Raw genomic sequence first — 21,628 nt, forward strand, 5'->3', positions numbered from 1 at the left:
TCCATACGTCCATAACGACCCCATCGGATTTGGCCCCGTCGACGTCCACCTTAGCAATTCGTTTTCTCGAGTTCTTCTCCTCCTTCGTTCCTTCCTTCGCTCGGTTCTCGCTTTTTGGTCTGGAGCAGCGAACTTCGATGGCTTAACGACGACTCGACGGTGTGTTCAAGCGGAAAGTTCACAGAGACCTCTTAAGGGAATTTATGGATTCTTTTTTCTCGTCTGGTCGAAAGTTAATCCCGTTGAAATTGATCGCAATTGATCGTCTATGGGCTCCCGTGAATCCCGCGGCTCGTCGTCCGGGTACCATCCTAAACGATTCGATGAAATTTGGAAGAAATGAAGGTTTCTCCGTTTGAGATATATAATTTTCAAATGTATAGGAATTTGAAGAAAATTTTACTGTTTCTGTAACTGGAACCTTATTTCCTTTCCCCAGATACAGTATAGTTTTTCTATAAATAAATAATACAAATAAGTATCTTTGCATTTAGCTTCACTTTATCGATCATTACTTGAAAAAACTGTAAAAATGTTACTCGGTCACCACTCGATACCATATACGTACTTATCATGACGATACAATATTCTTCGCTAGATGTGAAGAGGATAACGAATATTCAATGAAATAGTAAGTCGTCCAAATGCAATGTGTCCGTTAATAACAACGTACATGTTAAAGAATTAAAGCAAGGGTATTTTTAATATTATGCGCTGAGTATTATTATTGTTAGATTAGATATTACTAAGTTGTGTTAACCATTACATTTTTATATGACACACGAGTATGTGTCTACAAAGATCGTCTTTCATCCGTTGAAAGAGTCATTTCTAAAAAATACTACGCGACATTTCAAAACACTACGATACAAATGCTTTAGGTATCGTCTCCGGAAATAATTTTCACCAGCAACCTAACTTACCAAAGATTACGCATTTCCCCGTTCTCGTTACGTGAAATACGTTCAAAGCGTTCATGGCTAGTCTCATAGTCAAGCGTTTTTCCTACAGGAGGCACAACACGGACGAAGGTTTAAGCAGATCGTATCGAATAAAGCGTCGAGATCGCGATCGCGATTCCGGAAGCATCGTCAGATATAAAGCAGTTCTCTCGGATACTCAGGACTAGCCGGTCCCGCGAAAAGATAAATGGGTTCGTTCCCTCAAAAGTAACACGTCGACCTCGTTTTATCAGGAATTCGTTCGTTCACGTGGCAGGTTGCATTAAACCCAGCCGTGGCGCGATAACGAACAGCCGGCACTGTTATTATTCTGTAATCCTACGGCTGTGACGTTTCGAACGGATTGATTCGCGGCCGTGTATAATTACGCGAGCCTTTATCGCGCGCGAGCAAACGAAGAAACGGAGAAACAACGAAGGGATCGGTAAAGTGGGGAGGGTTAATGGAAGCGGAAAGGAAAGGGTGTGTCTCGCAGGGAAAAAGAAGGACGCGGTAACGAAGAGCCAGGCAACCCGGCAATTCTGATCTCTTTTAAAACTTTGTTAACTCACCAAGACACGCTGTACATGCCGAGACATTTTTGTTATTCCCCTGATGGAAGTTTTTAAGGCGAACAAGCTTTCTGGGAAGGCAACTTGTACATATATTGCAGATCGTTTTGACATCTTGAAAGCTATGATGAAGATAAAGGGGTACGTTGTAACTTGTACCACTTAAAGTGGATTCATTGGTTAAAGGTAGTTTAAAACGATTTTTCTCGGAAAGAAGTTTTTGTAGAATATGAAAGAATCCATCGATGAGTGCGTGCAAAAGTATAGTGTATAATTTAAACAGGACGTGTAGTTGCATTTTTCATTGCCACTGTAATGGGATACGGCCGTCATGATGATGTTGACAAGATTCCAAGCCAAACTGAAAATATATGTAGAAGTTACAAGACATTCGTGACAAACGCATATATTTAGTAGAAAATTAGTAGACAGCGCGAATGATCATCTTAAAGATACAATGAATGTTAAGAATGATTCTATTGAAACTTGTCGATGTAATAAGTACTTGACTGTTTAAATACTTTCGTGATCTTTGCAAAATATATACTTGCATTATATACATTTTTATGTTTGTTCTAAGTCTCATCAACATAGAGTTAACGAAATTTCAAAATGCTTAGTATAACACACATAACATATTCGTAAAAGGTTTCTACGAGTGTTCGAATATTTTCACGAGCCGCCGTATATAACGAACAATACATATCCATCTTCTTCGGTACCGAACAACAAAACAAGACACAGATAGAACAGAAGAGAATATGAGAAATGCAGAGGAACGGAACGAAGGGGCACGCAACCCCGAAACATTAATCTCCTTAAAACTAAGCCAAGTATTACGCGATTAGTTGCTGCTTTAAATTCGTTCGGACGGAAGCGGCGGAAGCAGTGGATTTACGGACGGCAACCAGTTGTATCGCGGGTATTACGAAGTTATCGAATAAAATATGCATTCCGGAATCCATACTCTCTCTCGTACGAAAGTTACCTCCGAAAATTATTCGCGCGCTTGCGTTTCTGACCGTGGTTTGAACACCGCGGGCATAAATAAAGGAGAATTTGCCGAACGGCATATATCCTTGGAACGTTAATCTTCTTAAAACCACGCGGCAAGTATTATGTGATTAGTTGCCGCCTTAAATTCGTCCAAGCGTAATCTTTTTATAAGAGGATTTCCGGTTTGCTCTCGTGGTGCCGCGTATTAATCAGTTATCGAACGAAACAGATTTGTCCCGCTCGATTGTGATATCTTTACCACATCTGCTTTTTTATAGAACTATTATATGGCTGACGAGTTTCTTGAAATTAAATATGAAGTTAATTCCTTCGAGGAGAGTGGTATAATTTCGATATTTCTACTTAATGATTATTGTAAGATGATACAAAACATTATACTGCCATTGTAAGTATTGTAAATATAGATAATCTTGTGAAAAAGATTATCTATATTTTATATTATATTATCTATATATTATATATATATCAGATTATCTATATTGAAAAAGATTAAATATAGATAATCTTTTTCACAAGATTATCTATATTTACAATACTTACAATGGCAGTAAGATCTATTGTTAAAAATGTGAAATTATGAAATGTGAAAAATTGTTTTTTGTATTATTGTACAATAAAGTTGAGACGTTCATTGATTTTTGTACTCAAAAGAATTCATAAATGAAATAATATTTTGAACAGCATGAAGAATTCAGAAGGTCCCTTACCACATCAATTTTCTAAAATTCCAATCTTCCTGGAGCAGTTTTAACAATTTGGAATTGAGATTTCTTATCATATATTGGAATTTACAAGTTTTAAGGAAGCTAAACATTTATTGCGCGATGATTTTCTAAATACTACAATATCGATTAATTGTTATATCTTATTTACTTAAATTATAATATTTGATAATATTGGTCACTTTATCCTCTTTATTTTAAGTTATACGAGCTCTTAAGTTTTTTTTAGAAATTCTATAGTATAAGACGAATCAAATTTCTGAACTTTTGTTACATTTCCTTAATGAAACAAGTTACTATCGAAATTAGGAACTATGTACACATTCCACTATACCTCGATATGTCAGTAAATGTGACGCGTGTGTAAGTTTATTAATGTTTACCAAGGCGCAATTTCCTATTGGCCCAGGGCGTTTCATTAGCGTTAGATGTCTCAAGATAGTCGCGATGTCACATGAATTACCAAACTGTCTCTTGTACTGAGATGGGAATGATCACTTTTTGCTATTATCCTAATCGCTTCGCTAATATATCTTGTATTATTAAGATGAAATAGAGAATTGTTGTAGGTACTCGATCATTAAATACACGTAGCATTTTCGACGAGTATTGGAATTCATATTCGGTACTCGGTACGCGGAACCTACAGCCACTATCAATAACTTTCGTAATTTCAGAATTTACTTTTTAACTGAAAACAATATTTACATTTTAAATAATATTCCAGGAATATCATAATATCTTCATAATTATTTAAAAATCTCGCTAATCCTAAGTACCAATTATCAACGCAATAATCAACCTCTAATACCCACCTCTTAGTAATTACAATATAAACAGGCAACTCGACGACTGTCTCCAATAATAATCGAAACAATTATATCGTTGTCGCTACCGCCGCTTTTAGAAGAACAAAAGCGCCGACAACGCGGTTCCCTCGTTTAAGCTTCGTTCATCCTGGTCTATGGCCCCACGGAGGAAGGAACAATTTAGGGGCGGAAATCATCGATTACTACGCAAGGATTAGTGGTTTGGTCCTCGGGCCAAATCTCCCCTACACGCCATCGGTATATCTTGCATGTCTCCCAATATGACCCTAAATTAGATAGATTCTGCAGGCTTAACGTTACGAGAGAACTCGACTGATTTGTCTGCAAATACCTTTATCCCTCCCTGTTTCCCACTCTTCCTACGTTAAGTCTCTCTTCCCCTCTCTCTCTCTCCCTCTCTCTCTCTCTCTTTCTGTCTTTGTCTTCCGTTTACGAGCAAAAGTTATATTACCCAGGCGTTTCCCAACGTCACCACGCCGACGAATCCGCGCTAATTTCGAGTGAGCGCCTGGGGATCCTTCGAGAAGCGCATTTCCGGAATTCGTGAACCCTTTGATGTCGAGTAAAGGTGAGCAAGGAGAGGGTTCGAAGAAGAGATTCTCCTGTCGAGATAGGTTTTTGTTCGTCTACTACTTGATGCGTCGGGTACTTTAATGGATGATTCATTCGTTCGCTCGTGGAATCGTTGTTTTATCGAGGGTGCTAATTTCATTTCGTCGAACTGAAAGTTTATAACCACGTTAATGTATTATGTAAAAGCTTCGTAGTAAATTGTAATAAATGAATTGAATTACTGTGCTTAGGAACATTTCATCTAATGAGATCGAATCTGTGTATACGAATGAAAAAGCATTTCACAGTTGATTTTAATTAACTAATTCTCCGTTCATTATCGTTCATTATCATCGTCTTCGATTATATTAACTTAAAAATCTAACTCCATTAAATTACACAACGGATTCCCTAGACCACAAAACAACCGCAAACACTGCAACAACTTTAACAAACTTTGTTCGCCCTAACTATAAAGTTGAACTTGATTAATTAATGTTCTTCGTTTATTAACTCCTTCGTCATTCATCTCCTTATCCTTATTACCTTAAAAATTCAATTTCTGTAAATTATACAAACTCCCATCCCAAACTACAACCGCGACAACTTCAAAAAACATACAAGTTTCACCCTAACCATAAAGCGCAAACTTCCATGGAGTTGATCTTGCTTCGCGCAAAAACGCGCATCGTTAATTAACGTTCTTGCGTGTCGAAAGAACGAAGGCATCGGGTAATGAGTCTCAGCCGACAGAGTTCCGGCAATCCGTAATATTTACCATAGGGGTGGTTCGCTGAACTCCACGATCGCATTGCTTTCCTGGCTTGGAAACGCCGACCACCGCTATCCAGGAGCGAAATCTGTTTGAAGGGGCTGTTTTGCAAATACTCCGTGGGAGGATAATACGTAGGGACATCAGTGGAATGATGAATGCGCGTAACAGCTGCTACAAGCTCATGTGGAACGAGGACGCGTGACATCCTGCTAAAAAGCTTCGACGCGTCGTCGAAAAAGCCACCCTCTTTTTCATACCATTCGAGGGTTAAACGAAGGCGACAAACGACCAAGTGATTAAGCCAGTTCTCCTCTGTTTTTTCTCTCTTCTCTCTCTCTCTTTTTTTTTTAAGTCCACGCTAGAGGGGCTTTGATTTGACGATGCTTCGATGGGTAGACACGCGAGACGGGCGTGTCTCTCGGGGAAATGTGAAAAATCGATGGCCCCTTTTTAGGTTCGTGATTAAAAGAAGCAACCACTGCGTGACTGTCGAACGCGTTATCCGGTCCTCTTTGGCACGCGACACGCGACTATGTGAGATAGTAGTAGTGAGAGTAAGTGAAAGGGATGGTTGTTGCGGTAAGGTGAATCGGTAATTTTGATCGAAGATAGGGGAAAGATTCGATATTAAGTTTCCTGATGCACGGAAACTCGAAACTTGATTGCGTTTGAATGGAATTAGGATCGTTAGAAGTAGTAGTTTTGGTAGAGAAATCTGTATTTTGATGATTCGATGTGGTTAAGTGAAAATGGAGGAAGAGTTTATCGTAGTTAAAATGTTTTAATCTTTTGGTAATGTAACACGAGAAGGAACACGAGAGACTCCAGTAAATGGTTATATTACTATAAATGTCATTGAAATATCTTCTTAAATATTGTTATGTGTAACACAGTGATTGTAACACAATATTAATAATTATTATTAATTATTATTACACATCTATAAACATCTTTGTGTGTGTCTGATGCAAGTAATGCAATAAAGTTTGAGAATGGAAAAATAATTATTATCTACATTTTTCAGTCTGAATTCTTTCCCCTCTTAGTATATAGTATTATATTTATTAGAGGGCTAAACGATCAAAATTTTAATAATCTTCAATTTAGATCAGATTTATATTACAAATCCTAATACTTGTGTAACAATTACGACGATATACTTCTACTTTCGTAATATACTTGCGGTTACTGATAGGTTATATTTAACAGTAACACACTGGACATATTGTTTGCTATTGCGCACTAACCTATATTTTACTTTATAATAACAAAACGATAAAACGATTAATTCACGCGAAAATCGAGGCACAATTGAAACCGTCAATAAAATTCACAAGTTTCACTTCGAAATAAAATCAATAATATTTACATTCTGCGAAACACTGTTTTCGTTCTCGAAGATTGTATAATACGTATAATTGATGCATGTAATCGAAATTCATATATAATACGACATACGAGTAAGATACATGAACAACACTTACATAAAGAACGCTGTCGTGGATACAGGATCTCGATTGATTGCACAGTCTTGATCTTTACACTTTATTCGCACTAAATTACAAACGAATTGCGCATAAAAGAATTAATACGATACGGAACGTCCACTCAAAGCGTTGTACGTTGCGAACTCTGCCGGTAGGAGCCGGTTTTCACATACACGAATGATTTCGTATATCTTCGGCCATGTTCGACATTTTCCGAAGAAAACATCGGAAGTGCGTGAATTTCGTACATTGACACAGAATGAAATATTCAGTTTTGGCAAGTGTGACTACGTAATGTGTAGTTTTATTAATTTATTATTTGTTTCGGAAGACGTTTATTTATATGTAAGTAATTCATTTCTTATCATATATAAACTGTAATATTCTGTGTTTATAAATCGTTAGCTATATTATGCATAACGTTTGCTTATACAGCTCGATATATTAATTTATGTAATTATATATGGGAATGTATGAAGAAGTTTCAAGCGTAGCTTTAATGAAAATTTAACCTCGATTACAAAATGTCCGCGTAAACATTTTAGAGTATCTTTTATTTTTAATAAGACTTTGGTATTTGATGTAGGTTATAAACTTTAAATTGCATACATTCCTTAATAAGAGTATCAGTATGTCATAAAAGTATCGTTGTGGTATATATTCTATTTAAATTACATTAATTATTCAACTCAATTAATTTCCCAATTCTTAAAAGTATTATTTTTAAAATTTCATTAACGCTATAATAGGACGCGACTCTTATACTTATATTGATAAGATTTGAAACCAATCTGGAAATATATATAAAAATTTCTTGATATTTGTTACAAACATTAGCTAACCTAACCTAACCTGACATTCTCCGCTTGCGTTCCTCTTGCAATATTCTTTCTTTTCGTCAAAATCGTGACGTCAATCACCAAAATCTAGACATACCAAAGAATCTAAAAACGTAAGTACTTACTTTTGTCATAAAATTACATATTCAGATTCTTACATATGAATACAATTATTATTAATGTATTTCTAAAAGGAATTGCATAATTTTTGATATTTAACTCTCAGAAATCTGGGCATAAAATTATATCATAGATTGCAGATTCTTTAATTTTCTCAACGTCAAGGAAACAACAAGGCAATATTGATATTTATGCAAGAGGAGAGGACTAGAAAATATAAACATAATATTAAACCTACTATTTTTATCACGTAAATATAACAGATAAGTGAATAAATTGCGTTACATTTTAACAATATCTGCCGTAATGTATTAAATTTGTATAACTGACGATTTTACTGGAACGTTTTATATTTCAGAGGTGCGTGTAAACTGACTATGGTTTCGCGTGTAACATTTTATGACTGACTGTAGTTTCGCGTGTAACTTATCCAAAGAGGGCTAGAACAACGCGACAGCGAGCAACGGTTAGGATATCAAAGCCCGGTTGCTGAGCTGGTCCACCTGGGAGCTCGGTAGTCCTGATACTCATGACTCAGCACACATCGCGGTCCTCTCGACTGTCGTATTTCTGTCCCAAGTTTACACACCGCGATCAAACACCGTGATTCTCCGATGGGGCCTCCTCCGATGCTCGCTGGATCCATTTCCAAGAATTGTTCGGCCACTAGCGAACGCGTAATCCGTCTCGCGACAGTTCTCTCAGCGAAGTTTCAGAAACTTGCTTGTTATCTCGAATTTCTCACCAGCTTTGACTCCATTGAAAAATTGTATCGAGCTCTTTGCTCGATTGAATTTTTACCGTGACTGATGGTCGCTTTTTACTCTGATCTCGCGATGATTTATTGCATTTGTATATACACAGTCTGGATGAAATAAACGATTGTAGCAGGCAAGTGGTATGAAATAAATTTGTTGTATTTTTGCATTTGATTTTATGTGAATTTATTGAGTACACTTGATAAACTTGTTGATTTTTATGAGAATTGTTTTAGAAAAGAAGAAAGAGATTCGCCCATAAGAAACTTTTGTGCATGATAGTGCCCAAGTGTAAAATTTAGTAACTATATCTATTGGGCAATAGACATGTATATAAAAGGGATATGTATTGGACAAACTTTCTTAACATCTCGTCGATTTCATCGTCTTCTTGAGGAAATAAGTGAGTTATAACGATATTTCATTTATATACCAGTTTGTACATTATGTTTTATGGAAAGCACATAAATTAAGGCAACCTATAGAAAAGAACGCTTGTATATAACACAATGCCTCCTTAGGTAAATCCACGCGTTTCCTCAACAAATCTTATCAACATTTACGAGGTTCTTCGGAACAGAAAATACTTTGGCATTTCGCATTTGGCGCACTTTCGTGCGCCTGTACCTTCGTGGCCCATTGTGCCTTCAGTTTCCTTTGTGAATGGAGTACCTTGCAAAGAAGTTTTCCCTCTTTCGCATTGTTGCCCGATGCGCGTGGAAAATGAAAGTTTAATGCTAGCCAGCGTTGTCCATGGGTCCGTTTGCACAAGCTGCACTCGTAATGGAACTTTTCGTTTGAAAATTCGCCATCGTACAATGCTATACTATCTGCAAGGTATTCATTCTAGCTACATAATAGAAAATCATCGTTATCATCTTCGATTCTTTCGATGCTCAAATCTATTATCTTCTACCATGAAGAATAATGAACTATTGTAATTTCTGTGTTTCATTTTCTTTGTACTCTTAACATCCTTCAACAATGCTGTTCTCGTCGAGTCTGTATGGCACAGAATGAAAATTATATTTCATCGCATATTATTAAAATATGGATAGTTTGTAAATATTTGGTTTTAGTGCTCAGTGTATCAAATGTTACTATTTTTTGTGTATTCTGCACTATTCATAGAGAAAGTATTTTAAAATTTGAAAGAAAGGTATTTTAAAAAATACAGATGTAAAAGAGAAGTGAGAAGAATAGCAGGGTTAAGATTAGGTAAATACATTTCTAAGGATAACGAAGCGTAGGAAAGTCTTGTAGCTTACGCTAGTGAGTTGTTATGTCATCGTAATATCACGTTTAAAACTAGGAACAGATGCTAATATTGACTAAGAGTGATTATCAGAAGAACAAATTGACTGAAAGTCTACTAAGATGACAGAGTAAGTAAGTCCTTATTTGCTACGTAAATTCTTCTCTAAAATTTTAGTGGTTCAGAATATTTCCAAGGAGTAGAGAATCAGAGTCTCTTATAACTAAAACGTAGGATATAAATTTTATTATTGGCCTGTGATCCTGTTCAATTTTTATACTCTACGTGTGAAGTCAATTTTATTGCCAGAAATAAAATCTGCTACGTCTCTCCATAGCGCGCAGTAAACTCTGTTCTTCTATACCTGCCATATTAAACTTGCTACGAAATTTGTGATGTGTACTATAAACATATAAAATTCGTGTAATGTTCCGTTATTAGCGTGTACCATAAATCTAGTCAACATTCGTAAACTTCTACCGTATTTCTTAACTGGTTGTAATAAATTGTTCCTTGGTAGAATTTGTGGTACTCTAGTAAAAAATTTTAATCTTGATTTATAGCCGATAGTTATAAAACTCGATCTAGTTGAAGATTACTGAGCCATTTAAATCTCATTCGGATTATTGAGATTACTTAAATTAAAACAATTTTAATTCTCCTTACCAATATGCATTCTAATAGTTATTAATAATTTATTTCCAAAGCGAGTAATAAATTATTAAATCAGATTCGTCAGAATCAAACGAAATTAATAAATTGGTACAAAGATTACCAAAGATTATATAATCTGCACAAGATTTCAGCCTACTGTATTACTTGAAAATGAAATTACGAGAATACTTCTCATGTCTGAGTTAAGGATTAAGAAACATGTGGAAATATATCGCTTACGTTAAGAGACGACCTGTTAGAAGTTCAACGATTCTCTTAATAAACCTAAAGCTTAACGAGGCCTGGCGTCATGGACCCTATTATCGCACTTGTCGTCTCAATTGTACATCTTGCAAGACCTTCCAACTATATGGTAAGAACGTGGCTAATAGCTCGCAAAGACATGGCGCAACTTTCGCTGCTGATGTTAATTTAACCCGTGACACTAGCCATAAAAATACTCGCATCATTAGCACGATCTAATGAATTCTGATAAAGTTTTCCTGTTTGAAGGAAGAAATGGTGACGAAATCATTGGAATTTCTTTACAAGAATAACGATGTTGAAAGACAAAATTTAATAATGTGAATGAACTAAAAAAGATTGTAAATGAAATGTTTTATTGATGCAAGGCTAGTTACTTAATGAATTAAAATACTTCTTTCGACTTAATTGCAATAAAAATGCAAGAATTCAATTCCTTTAAGCTAACCATCCATATTTTCGCGTTTGTAACAAAGAAACAATAGGCGTTATCATTAACAGAGATCTGACATTCTTACTATCCAACATAAGGTTCACTGACTTTTAATAGTTCACGCATGGGTGAAAACAAAAGCAAGCGCTTGTCGCTTCGTTAACAGTCTCGCCATGAGCCACAGAGCATGGCTGTATCTATTAGACCAAGTAAGAACGAAAGTAAAACCGAAGTTCTGTATAATTACGTGGAATTATGTTACGATTACGAGAAACCAGCAATTACAGTGCAATTATACAATAGACAGATAATTAACCGGACAAATGAGGGAAATTGATTGCGGTCGGTCCGATAAATTGCTATCTATATATCTGTTTCCATTGTTCGGGTAAACTGTTACCATACCTTGAGCACAAGAACTTTTGATTACATGTCTAGATGATGAAGAATTAGAGCAACAGTGTTCACGCAATTGGAATTGCAGATGCTTTGTAAGTTAGTATCGTGTGTGGTCGCTTACTATCGATTAGCATCATACAGAACATTTTTTATTCATTTATTATTAGCGTGTGGTCCTGATACTTCTATAAGCAAATGTTTCAAACAAAAAGCTTGTTGGTATCAAACGAATAATTTATTGATATGAAAGAAATTTTCAAAAGTATCACTTTGTCAGAAGACAAAAATCGTTTCGTACTTTTTTAATTTATTAAATGAAGAAACGGTACTTGTGAAGTTTCTTTTACGTGTTACGGAACTAAATGGAAATCAATGCTCGAAATGCTCTTATTCATGGTACTATTTATCAATTAATATTCTCTCATATTTTCACGAATACGAAGAAATCGTGCACACTGAATAAGAAACGATAAATCAGCTACATGGAGCTCCTCTGTTCAAAAATCAAAAAGGTGGAATGCAAACAATGAAACGGCGCGTATTTTGTTTTATTTTAAGTGAAAATATAATATTTTATCAGGACGTGATACCAGTTTGTTTTTCATTTTATTTCCGCTTTACAATCGAAGCTAAATGTTTTTTTCGGGATGAAAAACAAATAGAGATCGTTGTAAAAGAATGAAATTAAACAAAATGCAAACTTCCTGTGCCGTATGTGTTTCTGATATAGGTTAATTATTAGAATAATTATTTCCCGTATTTTCATATACACGAAGAAACTTCGAATATCGTGAAATAACAATTCGAATAGCAAACGAAACAACAAATACGGTAGAAAATTTAATCTGCGCGAAAATAATCCCTCCTCCTATGTTCTCGTGTGAACATTTATTTCCCGACCAAATGGAAAACCATCTACGTTGGAAACTGTTGTCAAAAGTATCGAAAGTACGAAATGGAACAATGTGTGCACAGTGCAGCTTTTAAGCTACACAATTTTCGTTTATATACAATATTTTCGTAATGGAACCAACGAAAGAAACGTGCAATTTCCATGCATATCGGGAGAAATGAAATTTCTGTTTTTTTAAAGATACGAAGAAATTCGGGCAGTTATTAAAAATATTGTTGAAGATATTCGTGTTTAAATAGAACACACTTCCGGCAAATGGAACTATTTCGTTCCTATACAATATAGTTAATAAATATCTTTAAATAAAATTCTGAGAAATGAGGCGCTATCAGGATACTATTCTTATACGTAAATTGTCTATAATCTTGGACCACTAAACAAGCATTAAACATTCTATAGAATATAACGAAAAAATCATGAAAGAGTCAACGTTCTATAATTTTCCAGTATTAAAACATAATATAAAAACATAATATAACGTAACAAAAATGTAACAAACTCGATAGAGACTCATCTTTCAATCCAAATAGCTGCAATTCACAATTTTTCCATCAAACGATCGTCATAATTCTCGACATGAGATGAATTTCACTGTTCAAAAATGTTCGTGCTAAATGATGAAGGATAATGAACGCGTCGGTATTTCCCTGTTTGCGTTCATTTCCGCATTCAATGGTTGCTTACCTTTGTAGAGAGCCATATCGTATGTGGGTCAGCCGATTAGCCTTTGATTTACGGAATCAGCATACAAACATCATAGGAAAGGTATTTGAGATTAAATGCCATAAGCATCGAAGCTTTAGTCTAGCCGATGATAGGATTGCTCGGTACGGATAAATTCGACGAACTGGAATTCCGCAGGATTCCGGTTTGACGCACGCTGCTCACAAAATACTGTCGGCTAGTTCACTTTAAAACATTCATAAAAACTTTTATTCTATATGAATCAGATTTATCGGGAAAACTTCGAAATTTCTATCGAAACAGATATCGAAACGAATAGAGAATAATAGGAATAACGTGTACGGCCTGTTTTGTATCCTATTTATTTTTCCGACAGTTCATTTCTTGTCGTTGACCTGTATCTGCATATTATCGTCGGTTACATTTACATATTATTTGTCGTAAATATTTTGCCAAATTTGTATGCTTATTGCTATTATTAGCATATTTAAATATCGCCCTATATAAATATTTATTCAAATTTCGATATTTATTCCGGCTTATTCGGCGTTGACATTTTATGCAGGAATGTCATCGCTGATAATCGAAATTAGAATAGTGATCATTGCAATTTCGTGTAAAAACAAAGCAACTAATTTACATATTTTAAACTAAATGTATTATATTATAAAACAGAAACAAGCAAGTTACTCGAAAACGAAATATGCATAGATACAATATAAATATACTGAAACATTTTTGCGAGCCACTATATATAAAAGATACTTTCTATATTTTAATGGAAGAAAATTTTTAACATGGATGTAATCTTTTTATACAGGTTACTTCTGTAACAAGTCTCAGGAGAAATATCTTCATGAAGTGTCCTTCGATGGTCTTTGGTCCAAAAATGCGAGTATCTCGCGGGTGAATATAAAAATTTCGATAACGCAAAAATTCGACTTGATCAGACTGTTTCTCAGACTCGAGAGATATGGAATCATCAGAAGCTTTTATCGTTGGCATTTCCACGACATTGTGGCACTCGTAAAAAGGACACGCGCGTCTCGTCGCGTCAGGAGTTTTTTTTATTGTCTCGAGCTGTCCTAGCGAGCTGCGAATTGCGATTGCGTTGCAAAACCGTAAGTACCATTTTACGTTTGATGTTTTATTTGCTGGGTCAGTGTGTGGTTTTAAGGCAGCACATCATTATTTCCCAACTTTGCGACTTTTCTACTGACGCTACTAACTGGTTGTTAGCTATTCGCTGTAATAACACCGTGTTTGATGTAAAACATTAAAACATCATATACTCAAAATAACTCGTAGATTATTTTACATATTGCTTTAACTTTTACAATCAGTCTCTATATTTCTCTACATTTCTTTTTAATAATTAAAAACATGTACGAAATCGTACAAAATTAGAGGGCCGCTTTCTGTATTAATTTAATTTTTATAATCATATTTTCCACTGGACAAGAACACAAAATGTTCACAACTATCTAAAGATACAAAGAAACTCGTTCTATACTTTTTCAACTCCTTTCCTTTTGTTTTCTTGGTTAATGTAATATAAGCATTTATATCAACATCTCTCTAATTGTTCTGAATAATAAACATTCATAAATCATATTTCGCGATCTCCAATTATTGATTGAGATCAAGATTAGAATCGGAAATAAACTATTACAAATTCAATCAGTATTTGTCAAATCGCGACCGCAATCTGCATATTATAAGAGAGGAGTTAAAACTTAAAACGCTAATAGCCGAATAATGCCACACACGTTTTGACGTACGATCGCATCTGACTTCTCCATACGATATCACCTAGCATTGCAAAAAAACTTAAGCATAACACGGCACTTTCATCGAACGGAAAGATCCAATTCCTGATCCGGCGAGATTCCATCAGCGAAGTTTCCCCTGGCCGGCGGCCGTTTAATCGAAAATTGTAAAAGCTAAATTAAAATCGAACGTAGGATCGGACGAGTTCCTCGCCGGTGGAAAATAGAATTCCCGAAAAAAATCGTGGAAAGTGGTGTGCGAAGTATCCGTTCGCGACCGCGTTCCCGGACGAAAAATTTCAATCAGGGCCGCTGGCGCGAATAAAGAGATAAAAAGTAGGAGGATATAGAAAATAAAAAAAAAGTACAAGAACGGGAAAGGAGGGGAAAAAAAGGAAAGCGGCGAAACGAATCGACCAAAGTCCCCGTCGCACGTGTTAGCTGCGCGAATTTACATTTCCATTAAGATTCTCTCTCGACCATGCGAAACGACCGACGCTGAAACGGAAGGGCCAAAAACTCGAAAGAGAGAGCCGGTCGCGCGCCACCGAAGTCACCACGGCTTCGGTGTAATAAAGTGCCATGGAAATCCTTTGTGTTCCGCGGGACGCATTCGTTTAACTTTGATCCTGCTAGAACAGACTCGATATTTTCCTCCTCTTCGTCGCCGTGGTTCAACACCCTTTTCCGTTCTCGTCCCTTCTTTTTCTTTTTTTCATTCTTTCTCTCTCTCTCTCTCTCTCTCTCTTTCTCTTTCTCTTCTAGCTCGATAGAATCCAACCAAAACGAAGGGTGGTGACTCTCATAAAAAATACAATATTTTTCTTTCATTCGGCCGTTTTCTCTTCCTTTCTCCATTTGCCCGGATCTGTAAGTTTAATTCGACACGGGAGTCCAGAAGGGCCGAAGCCACGAGTCGCCTGATTGCTTTGCTCTTTGAGATTTTAATATGAATTACAAACCGCCGGTTGTCCTTCTTTTTTATTCCTTTTCGTTCATTTATTGCTGGCTCGGCGCCTTCCTCTTTTATTTCCTTCTCTTGGGTCTTCAGATGTTTTTCCTCGTTACCATCGATGACTTAGACAACTTGATCTTGATACAAGGTGAATCTAGTCTGTCCGATATTAAGACGTGAATCGTTGTCATCTCATTTGCGGCTGTCAAATAATTTTTTTATTACAATCTAATGGAGAATGATCTGTAGAAAATTCAAGTTGAAGTCAGATTATTTAAAACATATGATTCTAGTAGCGTAATTATTAGATTACAGGTATTTATACAAAATTTACAAATGTATAGAAACGTACGAAACGCGCATGAGATACAAGATATACAAAGTATCTACAAAAGTATGAATTTGAACAAGCATCAGTAGCTAAACAACTATACTTTGCATCACTCAGAGAAATCGTATATGTTGACAAGCTCGGTTGTTACTACATCGTAGAAATTACATCGAATAGAAACAGAAAAATATCAAGCTGAAAGTACCTCAGAGAACTATCATCTACCTGAAACTATTTTAAAACACAACCAGTTTAAGCCATTCTGAAAGTCCATTCAATACCCGCAATTACCCTTCGAAATATCGGTAGGTCAGCATTCTCCACTGGATTACACGAGCAACGTAAAATACCACTTTCAATTGTTCCTGCAAACCAGCTAATTCCTCGTCATCAACAAAGGAAGAATTATGCGTTGGTATTATTGCGGTTGCAGTGGAACGTCGGTTCTTTACGATAAGTGACACTAGATAGCTCGAAAACAAAAGAGAACATAGCCAACCGACGGAAGAAGAACCAGACGAAATCGCGAACGAGCTGAATGTACAGTCGGCGATAAAAATAAATGGACACGCTGGACAAATGGAAACAAACGAAAGTACTATCGATGAAGTTTCGTTAAATGCGGCTTGTTCACACAAAAATATAAATATTAATTTCAGTTATTGTCTAAGCAGTCTATAAACTATGAAGGTATGTAATAACTAAAATTTAAGTATATAACACAAGTATTAGTTCGATGAAACTTTATCGATATCCACTTCCACTACCCACCCACATATTTTTGTCTCCGACTGTATATCATTTAGCTGGAAGCTTTTATTCGTCTCTAGTTTTTTAATCGTGAATTTGTATAGCCTATTGCCATTCCGGAGCGAAGCATTCCCCGTTGTATTCCACTACTTTCCCCTCGTGACTGTCGTTTACTCATTCACCAACACGCACGTGTCGTCCTCTTTGTTGGTGAGCGACGCCACGACGCCAGTTAACCCTTTTGACTCTGCACGCCTCTTTGTACCAGACTGCCGCTTCTTTCTGACACGTTTGCTGGATTAATCGCGCCATTACGAGGACAGGAAATGGCTTACCGGTTAATTGAGCGGGTGGTGGGACGTTTGCTAGAGCTTCCGCAGCATGACTCAAGGCGACTCGCGTGTCTCATGCTCGTTTGTTTCGATCTGATTGAGTACGTTTCGAGTGATAGTTATTAGGACCGTGGATTTGAATTGAGAGTAGAATTTGAGTAAAATTTAAGAATCTAGGTTGTTATGGTAGTTGAAAACGTTTGGGAGGTAAACTTTGTAGGGATAACTTAGGGAGTTGTAGATAAGATATATAGAGATATATAAATATTAGGCTGTCTGAAAAGTTTCTTTCGTTTTATGAGGAAATAATAGACGCAGAACGTTTTTCGTTTTATATTATTTTGTCGAATTGCGTACGATCCATTTTGTTCTGTTGAGATAAACACCGCGACATTTGACAGACTTGGTTCCACGTTTCTATGAAGGTACACCGTTGTAAAAAACACGTTTTCGAAAGAAAGACACTTTTCAGACAACGTAATATAAAGCATATAAAATGTAATTCGTCCTACTTAGCCAACGTTCCAAAGAATTGAGTTAATTAGTTGGTAGAATAATCACTAAGTGGAAGATTTATTAATTATATTGAAATAAATTAACATTCATTCGAAAAATTTCTTTCGCGAGTATAATATTCGATAAAGTCGAAGGCTTTTTTTCATACGATGCATCAATATTTAGTATGCTCGCGTAAGACGATCGATTTAATTTCGTTTTTCCTGAAAGGATGGTAAACTCACGATCCTGGTAGAGACTGTCGATAAAACTTAATATTCAATTTCCTTCCTTTCGGCAAACGTGCTTGAAACGCTTCCTCACTTTTGCAACGCAATATCGGCAACTTGTCGCCGCACAGAAATCACTCGATGCAGTTTTCTGTATGTTTCATTCGGTACGAGAAATTTATCTCGATCCCATAGGAGCACCTGTTTCTTTTCTCCAGTTCCTTCGAGTGGCTTCCATCGCATTGCGGTATCGGGCTAGAATATACGCGGTGATGTCGTTTGCCTTTCGATCTGCTACCAGCACTCGTTTTTTCGACCGTTTCTTCAACTTTCAACAGAAAGTTTCCGATATCAGTGACGCTGATTCCTCTTGTTCAAAACACGTATGTACACGATTCTCCTCATATATCAAATTACGTCACATGGAATAAGGTAATCTCCGCAATATAAAAACGATACAAGAAAAAAGAAAAATTTCTATAAAAGAAAATGTAGCACGATAAGAATGACGAATAGACAACTACAGCAAGAGGAAGATAAAACAAGAATACGAAACAAAGAATTTCAGCAACAGGGCGTGTAACATAAAGACGTAGAAGGAATTGTAGCAACAAAAAGGACGATGAATTCCACAAGAAAAGTCAAGAAACTCGAACAGTAGGAAAGCAATGTCAAGGTATCAAAATGAAAATGTCAGTAATAGAAAACAATTGAGACTATCAAAGAAGGAATTCCAGCGGTAGATAAAAACATCACGCGAATGATTCAATTACAATGATTAATAAAAAGGAACAACTCATCGAGTTCTAACTAAAAATGAATTCCAATATACAATAGAGGAATAGAAAGATAGTAATACCACACTATTTACGTGTCCGATTTTCACTTTCTTCGCTTCATGAATATTCCGTAGAATAATCGTTTAACATTTGGACAGAACGCGATGAAGATATAATCTCTACACGGTTAGATGGCCTCGCGTGTTCCCAGTTATTAGATCGAAGTTCGGCAAGCCGCGTCCGGCTAATCGTAAGTAGATTCCGATAAACCTGTACGCGCTATACCCCATCTAAATTTCCTTGCTTGGTTTTCGCGAGGACGCGCCGGCGTGAAAACGATTTCCATCACGCACGCGTTCCACTCTTAATTTAAGCGTGAAACCACCGCCGCACCGCCTGCTAACTTACGATCCTATTGCACGACACGATCGCGACGGGACGTTTTCATTTCGGGATTAGCCTCGGCTGTTTTGCAACCACACGTTGGAATTAGTTTCCATTGCTATTTCTTGCGGACATGGCGGGTTCCGGTTCCTAGATAGCAATTCGATAATGCTACGGATAAAATTATTTAGAGCCCTGGATATGTGGTTACATTGGTAAATATTTATGTAGTGAGTAGTTTTCGTATCGATAAAATTAACTGAATTACAAGAGATGTAGTCATTGAGTCAGAGATGGAATTGATTTTTTAAAATTCAGTTTTAGGGATAAATAACGTATCCATCTAAATAACGTATTACGAAATATGTAGTTTTAGGTTTGCAGATGGGTAGCATATTAGCTGTACTGATTTATTGCACCGATTATATAATAAATTTACGACGCATATTTAATATCGCGCTTCAAATCTTGATATTGTACTAGATATTACTATTTCTCATTGCGATAAAATTTGTTTATTTTTATTATTCGTTCAATAAAATAACACTCTGGCATTTTAAAGACATGAATCTTCCAAAGATAGTAGGTATGTTCTCACTATACAATACTTTCGTATCCTGAAACATCCTTTAAAAATGAATTTTCTTCAAAGTCGATGATCCGGGAAATATTTAGACGCTAATAACCATTGGATCAGTGAGCTGTGTCCATTTATTGCTATTCACGATCCCGTCGACACTATGGTCCGTCCATAAACGACAAGCCGATGTAATGGCTTATTTATCTGGGAAAACCGCATTGCAGCGACGTGGCAGGATTTTCAATGGACTCGGGATCGCAAGTTTCGCCATCGTGAGTATCGAGCCACTTTCATTCGCGTTAATGCAAAATCAAGATCAACCCTGAGCGACAAAAAGATGCGACTCGTGAAAAGCGTCTCCGATATGAATGAAATTCGACGGCCGGTCGTCTATTCAACGTTCCGAGAACTCTCAGCCCTTTGTCAGCCAGATATAATTCAAAGAATTTTCTTGCACCAGTTTACCCATATACCCGGCACAACGTCAGCTTTTATCACGGCTTGTTACAATGGATTCCTCGTAATTGAAATCTAATGCACTGAATTCGGATCAGCCAGCCGAGCAATGTTGATATTTTTTTACTTTAATTTCAAAGTGAATAGGTGTTTTTCTCGCATGTTTTTTTTCCTTTTAATATTATTTCATGTCCGTAGAATATTTGACAAATTTCGTTACGCTCAATTTTCAATCATTTTTCAAACGAATTTCGTTACGACCTGACGCATTATTTCGTAGTTGAAAAGTCAATTATTTCGATCTCCAACAATTCCGTTCTGGAACTTGTAAATCTTGTAACAAATGGAATTATTTTGTTTAAAATAAAATTGAGACGATTGACTTATTAATTATAAATGTGATGTCAGTTACTAAAGATAATCGCAAATTGATTGTAACAAGGTTTGGGTAGAAAAATTAGTTGATCGAAAAGTGAACATAAATTTCAAAAGTCTTAAAAATTTGTTTCTTAAATTTTTGTCCTTGCTTGAAGTGTTGGATTAAGCATTTAAATACGAAACCCGTTAGAATATTTAGTGTTCCCCTTAATATTCTCAGTACGCAGTGTAAGCCAGAATCAATAATCAATGGTGATCCGTATTCGAAAACAGTTTCGTAACTTAAAATGGAACGTACACTTTGATTCGCTTGAAGAAGTTGGTGGAAGTTTGAAGTGGCGAACGGAGCCAAGTTGTCCAACTAATTGTATAATCGAATTCGATGATCGATCGGTTTTTCGTAATTTATACTTGGACAATTGACCCACTTCATGAAACGTTTCTCTCCGCTTTATTAACCACCTTCATCATCGTATTATGTCATTATATGCTGCGGAAAACGAAAACTTCCATCTCGTCGCATACTTGAAATACTTTCTCATAATTTGCTTAGTAATTTATTCACACATTTAATACAATCCGAAAAAGTGGATTAATAACTTTTAAATATAGTAATAAAACTTTTAACTTTTTGAGAAATTGAACAAAAATTGAGAAAACTCTAGAATGTCAATCTGAAACATATTTTCTACATTTTTCTCCCACTACCACACTCAATTACAAAATTGTAGGCATTTTTAAAATATCTAGAAACACTATTGCAGAAAAAACTTGTCACGTAATTATACTGACATTCGTCATATTCGTCATATGATATGTATCATGATTATATTGTATAATTTTTATCAAATTCATATTTTCAGGAGCATAATTGACACATAACTAAAAATAAAAGAAATCATATCTAAATAGTAATTTCTTTCATTTACTAAATAGTGGAATTATATTTTGCTTTAAATATTTCTTCGTATAAC

At 35.9% G+C, this 21,628-nt stretch overlaps 1 long non-coding RNA gene across 1 annotated transcript; it reads right to left on the reverse strand.

The window, feature by feature from the left end:
• Window positions 1-3,089: 3,089 nt before the first annotated feature.
• On the reverse strand, window positions 3,090-7,067 carry LOC112214151. Its single transcript, XR_002948073.2, has 3 exons — window positions 6,894-7,067; window positions 4,414-4,803; window positions 3,090-4,348 (listed from the first exon to the last, which is right to left on the reverse strand). It is a non-coding gene; the product is annotated as an uncharacterized LOC112214151 (long non-coding RNA).
• Window positions 7,068-21,628: the final 14,561 nt, after the last annotated feature.

The sequence above is a fragment of the Bombus impatiens genome, unplaced genomic scaffold (assembly GCF_000188095.3).
Source record: "Bombus impatiens unplaced genomic scaffold, BIMP_2.2 scf_0092, whole genome shotgun sequence".
In the NCBI taxonomy this organism is placed as follows: Eukaryota; Metazoa; Arthropoda; class Insecta; order Hymenoptera; family Apidae; genus Bombus; species Bombus impatiens.